The following is a 14128-nucleotide window of genomic DNA, read 5'->3' on the forward strand; positions in this document are numbered from 1 at the left end:
TAGCAATCTGAGCTGCCAACCTCTTCATTCAAATGTAATTTCTTATCAAACGAGCCAAATGATCCAATACACACATACGTGTGCAGGGAGGTGGTTAACATGCATGCTTGTTCACATGTTAAGCTGCCCCCTCCCTCCACAATCACACAGACTGCGCTGTATTATTATCATTAGTATTAGTATTATTATGCAGGGAGAGCAACATGTTATTTCAAGGCCTTTGTTTGCAAACTGCTTTTTTTTTGGGACACCAGAATTGCGTTTTTATGAATGAATATACCCTCCATGGGTTTGACAAAGGACTCATTTATGTCCACATGGTCACCTTATCAATTACACATAACTTCATCAGCTCATTATGGCGTGATGCTGTTGTTGGCACTGGAGGCGTTGCATGTTCTCCACAGGCCGGTCGGTGTGCAGGGGCCCGTCTGTGTGCACTGTGCATGTTCTCCCCATGCTCACATGGGCTTCCACGCACATCAAGAAGGACCCCAAATAAAAAAAAAAAACTCGCACAACACTCTCCTGTCCTGTCCCTGACCACGACATGGATATCCACTTGGAATTGGTTCCCCGGGTGCCAAAGGAAAGGGCTGCCCACTGCTCCTGGCTGCCCCTGGAGGAAGGACAGCAGGATGGGGAAAATCCAGAAGGAACATTTCTTCAGCCACCACTCCCTGCATATGTGTGTGTATGTGTGTGTGTGTGTGTGTGTGTGTCAGCTGCAAGACGAACAAAGTCTCATTCTTGTTTTGGTTCTTATGAAGAACTTGCCAGACAGGGGAAGCTGGTGATGCAAAAAGCAGGAATGTCAAACAGCAAAACATGGCCCGCATGTAAACTACAGTAGACAGGGGACAGTATGAGAAATATGTGTGTCAACCAGTCACCCTGTTTTGCTTCGGGTGTTATGACAGGCCAGATGATCACAACGATTGTGTGTTGTATAACTCGTCCGTCAGCGCCGTGCTGAACGTGTTGTGGTTCTGAATATGACTTGCACTTATCCTTTACACCGAATGGAAAAGTACCCTTAAAAACAACAACAAATTCAAAGCGAGAGAAGAACTTTCCATTCCACGGGATCTCCGAGGGTTAGGGTGACTTTGCGGAGTCGGTGGGCAAATGGGGCTCTGAAGTCACTCTCCGAAACACCGGGTTAAAGGGTCAGGATTACCCAGCAAACACTGGTCCTGGCGACACGGCTGACATAACCGCATTAGCCCTGAAATCCAGTATGGACGTCCCATAAGTGAAGCACGATATTGGTACTGACCCACTCAGTAGATACAGTCACACTGTGGGTACTTTTGGCACAGTGTCACCCGGAAAATATTAATACTATGACAACCATAGGGAAACCTACAGGATAGCAGTGCGTACTGCAATATCTGCTGACCTGTGCAGAGACAACACGCTTGCAGCAGACTTATTATTAATTTAGACGACAAAATTGTGCGTCAGAATATACCAATATCCAAATTTCGCCCCTATAAACAATACTATCATGTTATCGCCCATCCCTACAGTCACCTTCAAACCACCGGTGCCGTGAGCAGGAGCTCTCCGGTGTTTCTCGTAAAATGGTCGAGTTGAGCGCTGTTGGGCTTGTGGGCACGTGGAAATGTGAAAGCAAGCAAGCGAGTGTGTGTGTTGTGTGTGCAAACAACCGGAACCGCCTCCAATTAGAAATCCTGACTCAAACCAGTTTTCACAGGAGCTGCGTGACAGCAGTCACTCATTCAGAAAACAAAACTGTTGGCGTCGAAGCGAAGATTAAATACACGCGTTCAACCGCTCCCGTTTTACCGCGAGGTGCAAAACAAGCTTCAAGGACTCTCTGCATCGCTCCTGGGGAGGAAACGGCTCACGGCTGTCGGAAGAACGGCGTTAGACGAGGGCCTATTATGCCCCGCGGCCTAAAAGTCAGGGTGTCCTGGCGAGAAACCCGAGACAACACAACCATTGCAAAGCTATGGCACACAACACATAGACAATAACAGGAAATCGTTTGAATGAGTTTCCCGTCAGACCCGAGTTAAAATCAGAGTGGGTTCTCCGCAAACGCGATATGTTCGGCGAGGGTGAAGTGATCTGCGGGGTCGGTCGACCCCGCCGTCTGTGGCGAGGCCGCACACGAACACACCCCGAAAATCCACTCCCTCTCTGATGTGCGGTTACTGTAAAGCGTCTCGGGGAGAGGCGGTTTCCTCAGGATGTTGCTATTAGCCTGCATGCGCCTTGCTTTTGTGTGTGTGTGTGTGTGTGTGTGTGTGTGTGTGTGTGTGTGTGTGTGTGTGTGTGTGTGTGTGTGTTCAGCTCACCTTCTGTGCTCACATAACACACGCCAGGCTTCAGGGAAATGTTCTTATGAGAACGAGGAGGATCCTTTGCCGTCTTCGCAAATAGCGGTTCTCCTTATTCCTGCAAGACGGTTTAGACAGGAGGAGCCATGTCAGAAACTGGGTCAGGGTCAGACCAGTGTACTGTACAAAACGTTGCTCTGCCAACACACACTTGCAGAAAAATCATAAACGTACAAACCGGGAATAGCTGAATTTGGTAATATGCAAAAGTTGTGGAGTTCAAGAGCCGTCCAGTCTACCGGGGACTTTTTTTTTTTATTGCCTCCTCGCTGTTTGCTAGTCTGATAGAGTTTTATGTTGAGTACACCTCGAGGGGGAAGTATGCAAATGATAAACAACCACACATCCATCATCATCACCCGTTCTCCGTCCTGCCCGCGAGAGATAAAAACGTATCGCTCCTGCAATATTTACAACCGCAAACGGTAACTCATGCAACCCCGGTTGCGTAACATAGCTCGTCTCGAAGCGATTTCTAAGATCAGACCCAACGTCTCGTCATCACCGTGGCGGCCCGTCCGGGCTGCCTCCCCGCCCGCCGCCCAGTGACTGCTGGGATACGCTCCAGCATCCCGCCACCCTGAGCAGGACGAGCGGCCTGGGTAATGGATGGATCTCACCATCTGTGACCTAGAGAGGCAGAAGTCATTTTTTTCAGAGGGTTCAGTTTGTGTATGTGTGGGTGTGTGTGTGTGTGTGTTTTGTTTTGTTTTTTGTGCGTCTCGTTATCAGCCTGCAGGGCCGACGTGTCATCTCAGCACGACACTCATCTGTGTGCACACACAGGCCGTGAAAGGCAGGCCCAAAGTTTGCAAAGCAGTCCTGAGAAAGTTCATAGGATGAGCCAAACGCCGCTTGTTTACAATAGCTACAGGTGTGTATACGTGTGTGCGTGTTATGCGTAAACGAAGCTGACCGGGGGGGGGGGGGTTAGGTCTTGCCTTCAGGGCTCCAAGGGTGACAGGTAACCTGGTCTACGCAACCGAGTGAAGCGGGGGAGCGTTTAACACCATTTAACACACATCAAGTTATTTTCTTTCCTTTTCTATTTATTGATTTTTTATTTTTCTCCCCGGTTGAACTTGACCGATGACCCTGCTCCTCCGAGCCGCCCCGGTCGCTGCTTCCACCCCCTCTGCCGACCCGGAGGAGGGCTGCAGACTACCACACGCCTCCTCCCATACATGTGGAGTCGCCAGCCGCTTCTTTTCACCTGACAGTGAGGAGTTTCACCGGGGGGGGGGGTGTAGTGCGTGGGAGGATCACGCTATCCCCCCCCGAACAGGCGCCCTGACCGACCAGAGGAGGCGCTACTGCAGCGCTCAGGACACATATCCACATCCAGCTTCTCACCCGCAGACACGGCCCATTGTGTCTGTAGGGACGCCCGACCAAGCCGGAGGCAACACGGGGATTTGAACCGGCGAGCTCCGTGTTGGTAGGCAAGGGAATAGACCGCCGCGCCACCCGGACGCCCCGTCATGCTCACTTTCTCACATGGCAACTGACGAGTTGAATCCAGAGCTAACACTTGTTTGCTTTTGTTGTGAGGGAGATGTGTGGGCTATGTGTTTCAGCATACACCGATAACAGGAAAAAGGATGTCGCCGTAGTCTGTGGCTAACTGACAATGAGCTGTTGATAATGTCCCGGGGGTTAATATATGACAGCTTCTGAAAACTGGACTTAAACTATGCTAGAAAAAAATACTCGGTCGTGTCCCTTCCTTATTGGAAAGTGAAACGTCTCGTTGACTTCCTTTACCGACAAAATGCACCTACTGTGGTTATTGTTTAATTCTCAGCTGAATTCCCCACTTGACCAGAGTCCCCAGTGAGCAAGCCGGTCAGCTGACCCAGTCTGACCTTAAGCCACATGACTCACCTCCGTCTGATGGACGGCATGAAAGTCAGGTCGCAGAAAAAACATCTTTCAACTCCACCGGTCCCTCGACTGAAACTACATTTACACACACACACACACACGTGATGGCTGTAGATGGCCTTATAAGGCCTTATAAGGCCTTATAAGGCCATCTACAGCCAATAAAGCCAGCCTGTGGGTAGGCCTGCGCCGACTGCAAGGAGGAGAGCGACACACACCGTGTTTCACTCTTTTCTTCTCCAGCTATCTTACTCGTGGTTTGCGTCAGCCTACTGATGAGCTAATTTCCTCTTCTTTTGTCCTGGCCACATGAAAACATTACCGGCTGCCGTTGCTTTCAGTTTACATTTGAGACGGGGAACGGTGGGACGGCTGCTGTCGGGGTTTTTTTTCCCAGATTTTCTCGTGATTTAAATGCATGGTGAACACACCTCAGCGGAAATCGAATTATTAGTTTCATTAGCATTTAGAGAGATAGAGATAGAGATAGAGAGATAGAGAGAGGGAGAGATTGTGTAATAACAATAACATAGAATGAAAATGGTTTAATTAGCCTACTTCTGTGGCCTGTGGTCCACATGTCCGGTCCACATTTGACAATTACAATATATCTAAAACCACTTGATTACTTTTCCTATATCAACCTTTTCTTCACTGGCCTGCTCTGTTTGTTTTGTTTTTAATATATATCCTAAAATACACGTACGGTACACTATGTGCCACATCCAACTACATACGGTACGCCGTAAGGATGACATAAGGGCCCATTAAAGCTTGCAGTGATTTGAAAGCCAGCTCATGGTCTGAAAACATGATCATTAGGTCATGAAAAGGGGTGTTTATCCGCGACTCGTCTAGCCTTAATGAGTCTCGTCACATATGAAGATATTGACAAATGTGGCGATGACAGCACTGTTGTGGAAGTGGTCCTCAGCTCAGCGACCAATCAGAAGCCAGACTAAACAGGAAGAGGAGGCTGCTTCCTGTCTGGCCCAAGAGGGGCACCCAAATCAAACCTGACCACGTTGAACATCAGCGCACGGACACGGCGTTCTCCTCTGCAGCCAACAAGACCAACCTGAGAAATCCCACCGGGGCAACGTTTGGAATCAATGTGGCAGATGTAGCCAGATGTGGAAGGGGATTCTTATGGAGCAATATTCTCTGGTTTACATGTGTACAAGAGAATAAGTATAGCCTATAGAATATACTATAGAATACAGAATATACTGTAGAATACTATAGAATATTATGGCATGTTATAGAATGTACTATAGAATGCTATAGGATATAGAATATACTACAGAATACCACAGAATACTATGGCATATGCTATAGAATAATATAGAATATACTATAGAATGCTATAGGATATAGAATACACTATAGAATACCATATAGAATACCCTAGAATACTATGACATATGCTATAGAATACCATAGACTACCATAGAATATACTATAGAATGCTATAGAATACTGTGGCATATGCTATAGAATACAATAGAATACCATAGAATATACTATAGAATGCTATAGGATATAGAATATACTATAGAATAAGTATAGCTGAGACGAAAAAGCTCAAAAGAATATTCTTTGTTAAAAAAAAATCCGTCTTCATTGTCAGTGCAGCAGTTCCGGGTCCGGTCCCTTGAATACATAATTTATTTATTTGCTTGGTCTCCTGGTTTCTCACTTAAGAGTGTTTAAGATCATAAGAAAACCTTATTTGACACGGATTCAAAATTAGGGAAGACTTCCATAGCTTACATCAAGGCTGAAAAGCGAGTGTTCTCCTTGAGGTGTGAACGAGAGCCTCGGGTTGAAACGTCTGGACGAAGCGAGCAGACCCCGGCGGCGGCGGGGAGGAGAAGAGTTTTCCACACTGACATTCAGAAAGCCATTTTACAGCATTTTCTTCATCAGAGCGCCAAATCTCTTTCTCTTTTTTTCTTTCGATTCTTTCCTTTGCTGTTTTTTAAGGTTTGAATAATGTCAAGTGTTACGTAACAATCGCTCTATTCATCGGTGATGAATGGACCAGAAGTGAGCCGACCTTGGGTTTATATTCCTAGTAATAGTGTGCAAATACTCAGAATACTGTCGTCAAATTTATTTGACGTGATCGATGAAGCTAAACAGGAAGTTTTGCTTGCATCAGAATAGGTGTCATAGTTAAATGGAGGCATCTTGACATTAAGGGCCTCTACTACGTCATATTTCATCTTTTGGTTTTGCATTTTAGTTGCCTACTCGCCCAAGTCTGCCAAGATATTATCAGCATATTAGCAGCAGTAGCACAAATGATACTGATATTTTAGTATAAAAGTAGAATCGCAGGGGCGTCCGGGTGGCGTGGCGGTCTATTCCGTTGCTACCAGCACGGGGATCGCTGGTTCGGGGTGGGGTGGGGAGCTGGATGTGGGTATGTGCCCTGGTCGCTGCACTAGCGCCTCCTCTGGTCGGTCGGGGCGACTGAACTGGGGGGAATAGTGTGATTCTCCCACGCGCTACATCCCCCCTGGTGAAACTCCTCACTGTCAGGTGAAAAGAAGCGGCGGGCGACTCCACATGTATGGGAGGAGGCATGTGGTAGTCTGCAGCCCTCCCCGGATCGGTAGAGGGGGTGGAGCAGCGACCGGGGCGGCTCGGAAGAGTGGGGTAATTGGCCGGATATAATTGGGGAGAAAAGGTGGGGGGGGGGGAGTATAATCGCATTAATATGTTAGTATCATTTCTTAGTATAATTATGATTATATGTATAATTTATTAGTATAATATATTAACGTATTTCATCTACTTGGTTAAAACTGGCTTCTACTGGGGCCGCCCCAGTGGCTCGGCTGGTACAGCGTGTGCCACACAAGGCTGAGTCCTTGCTACAGTGGCCTGGGTTCGAATCCGGCCCAGGCCCTTTGCTGCATCTCTCTCTCGACTATCGCTATCTAATAAAGGCGGAAAATGGCAGGAAAAAAAATCTTTAAAAAAATAAACAAAACTGCCTACTACAATACAAAATCCCCCTTGGAAAAATGAAGTACTTCTATTCTATTCTATTTCATCTCATCTCACCATCTGCCGCTTCTCCGGGGTGGGGTCGCGGTGGCAGCAAGCTAAGTAGGGCACTCCAGACGTCCCTCTCCCCAGCAACGCCCTCCAGCTCCTCCTGGGGGACCCCAAGGCGTTCCCAGGCCAGATTGGACATGTAGTCCCTCCAGCGAGTTCTGGGTCTGCCCCGGGGTCTCCTCCCAGTTGGATGTGCCTGGTAAACCTCCAAAGGAAGGCGCCCAGGAGGCACCCTAATCAGATGCCCGAACCACCTCAACTGACTCCTTTTGACGTGAAGGAGCAGCGGCTCTACTCCGAGCTCCCTCTGCATGTCCGAGCTCCTCACCCTATCTCGAAGGCTGAGCCCAGACACCCTACTATTTCATCCATCCATCCATTTTCCAAGCCGCTTATCCTGCTCTCAGGGTCGCGGGGATGCTGGAGCCTATCCCAGCAGTCATTGGGTGGCAGGCGGGGAGACACTCTGTGACGGTCTGGCAGGCCGCCAGACCATCACACAGGGCCGACACACACACACACACATTCATACCTAGGGACAATTTAGTATGGCCGATTTACCTGACCTACATGTCTTTGGACTGAGGGAGGAAACTGGAGCCCCCGGAGGAAACCCACACAGACACGGGGCGAACATGCAAACTCCACACAGAAGACGACCCGGGATGACCCCCAAGGTTGGACTACCCCGGGGCTCGAACCCAGGACCTTCTTACTGTGAGGCGACCACGCTAACCACTGTGCCACCGTGCCGCCCTACTATTGCAACCTATTCTATTTCAAACAGGCTAATAACAATAACTGGACAGACACCAATCTGATCAAGTAACGATAACAATCGACAATTCTGTGGTTTCACAAAGTGTGGCAGCCAAAAATCTTGGTGTTACGTTTGATCCCAGCCTTTCCTTTGATAAGCACATTAGAGAAATCACCAAGACTGCCTTTTTTCACTTACGTAACACAGATAAAATGCGGTCTTTCCTGTCCATGGCTGACGAAGGGACTCTAATACATGCATTTGTTTCATCCAGACTTGATTACTGTAATGTTGTGTTCTAAGGTCTGCCACATGCTCGTACTAACAGTCTTCAGATGGTTCAGAATGCTGCAGCTAGACTCCTAACTAAAACTAGGACATTTGGCCATATTACACCAATTCTGGCCTCCCTTCACTGGGTTCCTGTCCATGTTAGATCAGAATACAAGGTGCTTCTGCTGACTTATAAAATCCCAAATCTTACCCATCTGATCTCCTTAAACCGTAGAGTCCTTCTCGAGCTCTTTGCTCTCAAAATACAGGGCTCCTGTGTGTACCCACAGTTAAAAAGAAGTCAGCTGGTGGCAGCAGGGCCTATTCCTGTCGGGCCCGGTTCTTGTGTAATAACCTGCCTGCTACCGTCAGAGACAACGAGAGTCTGTTGAGTCCTTTAAATCCAAACTTAAAACTCGTCTTTTTGTCTTAGCTTACAGTTAGTTGCCTTTAAGTTGAGTGCTTCACAACCTGGACTGCATGGCGGGTCGGTTTTCTGTCTCAATGAATTTACCAACCACTGTTCTGCCCACCACATTATAGAGTATAGATTACTGCAAACTGTTCTCTTCTCTCTCTCTGAATGATGTCTTCTCCTTTCTCCTCTTCTGTGAGTGGATGGTGTGATGTGAGTCTCCCTTGTGTGCACATGCACTCGGTCCTCCTCCAAGTTCTGTCGCCATGGTGATGGTGGTCGCCACCTGGACACTGCTTGGCATCCCCCTCATCACATTTTCTTTTTATATATCTTATAAATCCATATAATTTTGTTACCCTGGTTTAATGTTATACCCTTCTCTCACTAAGATGTGTGATTAATTTTTTTTTGTCCACATGGTGATGGTGGTCGTGTGGCTCGGGTCCTGGGCTGCTCCGGTGGCGTCTGGACACTGCTTGGCATCCTCCTCATCATATTCTTCATATGTTTTATAATTCCAGTATAATTCTGTTATCCTCTTTCAATGCTGTATTGTGTAAATTGTGTAAACACAACATCCATTGCCCGTCTGTCCGTCTCGGGAGAGAGATCCCTCCTCTGTTGCTCTCCCCGAGGTTTCTACCTACTTTTTCTCCCTGTTAAAAGTTGTTTTTTTTAAGGGAGTTGTTCCTTATCTGATGTGAGGGTCTAAGGACAGGATGTTGTGTTGCTTTAAGGCCCCTTGAGGCAAATTTGTAAATTGTTGATATTGGGCTGTACAAATAAGATTGACTTGACTCGACTTAATACTGTGCATACGAAGCTGCCATCAGAAAAATGAAGTGATTCTATTCTACTCTGTTTCAAACAGGCTCATACTATGCACATGAAGACGCCATTGGAAAAATGAAATGACAACATTCTGTTCTATTCCGTTCTATTAAATTCTATTTTATTCTACTGTTTCAAACAGACTAATACTGTGCATAGGAAGCGGCCACTGGAAAAATGAAGTGATTCAGTTCTGTTCTCACTTTGCCTGTGAGGTCCGTCTCTCTCCCACTCACAACGCGCTGACTAATATTCTACTCACTGTCTCTCTTTTCAGAGGCCGGTGAGTCCCTCAAGTGCGTCTGCAAAAGCTGTCAGGGGGTCGACCGCGCACGTCATTGCTAGCGAGGGAGAGGCTGATGAAAACGGCGGCAAGCTCTCAGTTTTCTGCTTGCGTCGAATGGAAGGAGCGGGTTAGTCAGACACCACCTAACTGGCTGAACACGGGAGCTATTAATAGTTACACAAGTTGCCTTCTCCTCGAGGGAGAAAAAAAAAATAACGGCTAGGAAGCCTTTTCGGAGCCAGCCGAGCAAAATCCCCCCCAACCCAGCTCATTTCCTCCCCGCCCTGCACTCTGTAAGATGCCCTGTACTGTGACAAAACTCTCACCCATTTATTTTTAGCAACATGCAATGACCCTCTCCCATTTCTACCGCCCCTGCAACTGTACTTCAGACTTTAGTAAAGATTAACCGCACATGCTGAATGAGAAATGCAGTGTCTGGTCGTCTGAAACGTTCATGTGCCATTTATTGGTTGTGTTAACCATTAAACCATTATTTATTGCCTCTTGGGATGAAACATCTGGATGTAGCGTTTGGTCAAATGCAGACGGCGACTGTACCGAAAAAAAATGTGACCGTTGGAACGTTTTATTATCATCTGAAATCAGTTTTCGTGCCCATATCTTAAGCGATAACGTGATGGTGATAATGAACATTTCAAGAGCATTGTTCAGCTTAACAAACAAGGGCCGAGAACCACCCCAGAAATTTGACCTGATGCGTTTTGCTCACCGTGACAAACAAAATGTAAGAAAAGTATCAATGAGCGAGAGGGTAGCTCTGTTTAAACATGTGCGAACAATAGCAAAATAGTTTCCAGGGTTAAGCAACAACTTGAACTTTTTCCCCCTGCGCCAAATGCCTACAATTTTCACAAACAAGTACATTTTAGTTTCATGGAACGTCCCAAAGCTGAAATCATTACATTTACAACAACACCTGTGCTCAAGATTTGGGTTTTTGAACCGTGTTTTTCATCGAGGTATAAGAGCTCGTGGCCAAACGCTACCACTAATAAGGTCATTCACAGCATGGAAACCAATTATTATGAGGGGGGGGGGACCTTTTTTTCTTGAACTTATTCCACTTCAGAGTTTATTTCACACACATAACTAAATAAACAATTCCCTCTTGAATGTGCAGAAGCATTTACATCAACTAACCAGAAGAAGGCACCATAGGAGTTTATACAAACTCCTCCTTCCATGTCTTCATGCATGCTCACTAACCCAGGTAAGAAAATCAAAGGTTGAATCGGTCATCTGGATACAAGGTTTGTTGATGGATACGTTTAATCACTCATCTTCTGTCTCAACAGACTGCAGGTCGTACCTGCAGCCATTCATTCATTATCCAAACTGGTTATCCTTACTCAGGGTCGTGAGGATGCTGGAGCCTATCCCAGCAGTCATTGGGCGGCAGGCGGGGAGACACCCTGGATAGGCCACCAGACCATCACAGGGCCCACACACACACACACACATTCACACCTAGGGACAATCTGTCAGTAAATGCATCCAGATGAACCGATTCAACCTTCTTTGATCCTCCTCCCATGATTTCAAGTATTTCATCAAAAACTTCCAATGCCAGGATCATCAAGTGGTCCTTAGCCAGTGACCCTGTCAAAGTGGCAGTCTGATTACAGCTGCATCAAAGCACCAGTAAGTCTGCACATAGAGAATGTATATGTGGAGGTACCGGCCATATCATTCCAAGTTTTTAAACAGCTTCCTTGATAACTGTCCTCACCCTTCGTTTGGTTGAATATGTGCAAATATTCAACCACATATACTGGTGTTGTGATTAATCTGACTAGGAAACCAGCACAGGCCTTCTCTTGGCCGTTGTGACTCACAAATATTACTCAAGCTCAGCTTCATTTAAAGTAATTTTATTTTTTAATGTTTAAAGTAATTCCAGATTAACATTTAGTGCTGACAGACTGTGAACTGTAGTGACAGGCATGGGTGCAAGTCCATGAATACTGGGGTGGCATCCAGTGCTTTACCTGTGCCCCCGTCCATAGGGTTAGTGGTTGTGTCAAGACGGGCAACCGATGCAAATTTTACCAAATTAGTATGCGGATTGACAAGACCATACCAGATCAGCCGAGGTTCCATACCAGATCGGTCAACGCCCGGGTTAACAATGGCCGCCATTGGTGCTGTGCTGTGCCCTCCCATGTACCGATGGAAACTGTAAAATCCACTGTGGCGACCCCTGAGAAACAGGGAATAAACCCAAAGAAGAAGAAGAAGAAGACTGTGAACTGAATGTGCCATATAGCCCACATTGGTTGATTATTTTAAACATATATTTGCTCCACTTATTGGTCTGTTAACATCGACGATGCACTGTCTGTGTTGAAAGGGTGTTCCTCTGCTTTTCTGGTCTTGGCACTGAGATATTGGGACTTTCTGACATGCCCATGTGAACCAGTGTAAATTCATGAGATCATTCTCCTTGGTTATTTCTGGCCACGTAGTTAACCGTTTCATCACATGCTCTCGTCATGCGTCATCGGAACCCTTTTGTAGTAAGTATATAAATAGCGTCTTCAACGTCTTTTGTGGCTTTCATTAGTTTTTAGTTTTGACCACTTCACATTTGTTTTTTTAGTTATCAATTATATAAGATCATTGACATTATTATAATTATCAAGATCATTAAGATAATTATCCCAATTGTCATTATGTAAATTGATAATCACACAAATATACACTCTCAGTACCTATAACATATCTATCTATCCTGGGCGAGGGATCCCTCCTCTGATACTCCTGAATTTTCTCTTATTTTTTTTTCTTTTACTGAAAACCTTTTTTCCTAAATGAATTGAGGGTCTAAGGACAGAATGTGTTAACGTGTTACCCAGACTGCAATTGTGACTTTGGAGTACACAAATAAACTTGACTTGATGTAATGGTTATTATTATTATTATCATTATTGACACACACATGCACTCCACATGCACAGACAACATCCATTCTCAGAATAGACTGAACAGCCAGGTAAGGTAAAATCTTATTTACCCTAAAATCACAATTCAGTCCCTTAACAATCACATTTTTCAACAGATAACAGAATAGGTGCAGAGTAAGCAATAACAGATTTACAATGAGCTCTAAATGAACTACTTAATGAGTACATAATTTATAGAGAAAAAACGCTGAAAATATATAACGACTTCATTATTCATAGCGAAATGAGCTAATTACGTCACGTTGAAGGACAAAATCAGCCACAAGATGGCGGATGGTACATGCAGAAATCCCCATTAGAAACATGAGTCACCCACCCTCCTTTGTTCTACAAGTCAAACGCTGTCTTATGATGACGAAACTCTAATTTACTCACCGCAACAATGTTGCCAATAAAAAAGCCAGCCGGTCACAGGTTGAGAGTTAGCATCTCGTTAGCAATAGCTTCCTCGGCAGTAGATTGCCACTTTAAAATTCAAAGAGTGCTATGAAAAAACAGCATTTAGCTCGGGGGGGGGGTCGGTGGCTTTCCCTGTGTCGCTAACAAAGTTTATTTGAGGTGGTTTTGTTTTTACAATCGGAACAATACGTGTGAAACTGAAGGATCGGGTTCGGGAAAGACAGCCATCCGCCATCTTGCGTCTACAGTTTGTAACTACAAAATGACGTCATTAATAAGGCTAAGTATCTCGCTTCCATCCCATCCTCTGATTTGAGTCCAACTGAAAGTGATTGTTATTGTAAACTAGTAATAAGAGACATTAGCCCCTAGCCAACAGGTCTGACCCTTTAGCCGAGCGGTTAGTGATGTCGCCTTGCGGTGAAGTACACCCCGTATCGAATCCCGCACCGGGCAAGAAAATAACCGGTTACATTATGTTAGCTAAAAACATTATATATTATATTGTAGCGTTCACCGCTATTAAAAAACAACACATAAAACGCACACTTTGAAACTTACAACTGAGCGTCGCTTTCATGGCCACAGCCATGCCGTACACACCACCATTAAGCCCGATTCACAGGTCGTCTCTCTCTCCCTAGTCCCGACCCACTAACCCTTGACCCGGCAACAGTGTACCACCTCCCGGTACTTCAAAACGCCTGCCCCTACTATATAAAACTAACACGTATACTCCCCCCCTCCCCCACCCCCAAGTGAACCTGAACATGCTACACAAGCCCCGCTTATTAAAGTCCTCGACCCGAGGATAAAGACTCTAAACCTCAGAGCAGTTCTCCCGTAGGCGTT

General features: G+C 45.9%; 1 long non-coding RNA gene across 1 annotated transcript; it reads right to left on the bottom strand.

Moving 5' to 3' along the window:
- Positions 1-385: 385 nt before the first annotated feature.
- Positions 386-2642, bottom strand: LOC130131023 (uncharacterized). Its single transcript, XR_008812196.1, has 3 exons — positions 2548-2642; positions 2328-2427; positions 386-619 (listed from the first exon to the last, which is right to left on the bottom strand). It is a non-coding gene; the product is annotated as an uncharacterized LOC130131023 (long non-coding RNA).
- Between the last annotated feature and the right edge of the window lie 11486 nt (positions 2643-14128).

This window comes from Lampris incognitus, chromosome 20 (genome assembly GCF_029633865.1).
Source record: "Lampris incognitus isolate fLamInc1 chromosome 20, fLamInc1.hap2, whole genome shotgun sequence".
NCBI classification, from domain to species: Eukaryota; Metazoa; Chordata; class Actinopteri; order Lampriformes; family Lampridae; genus Lampris; species Lampris incognitus.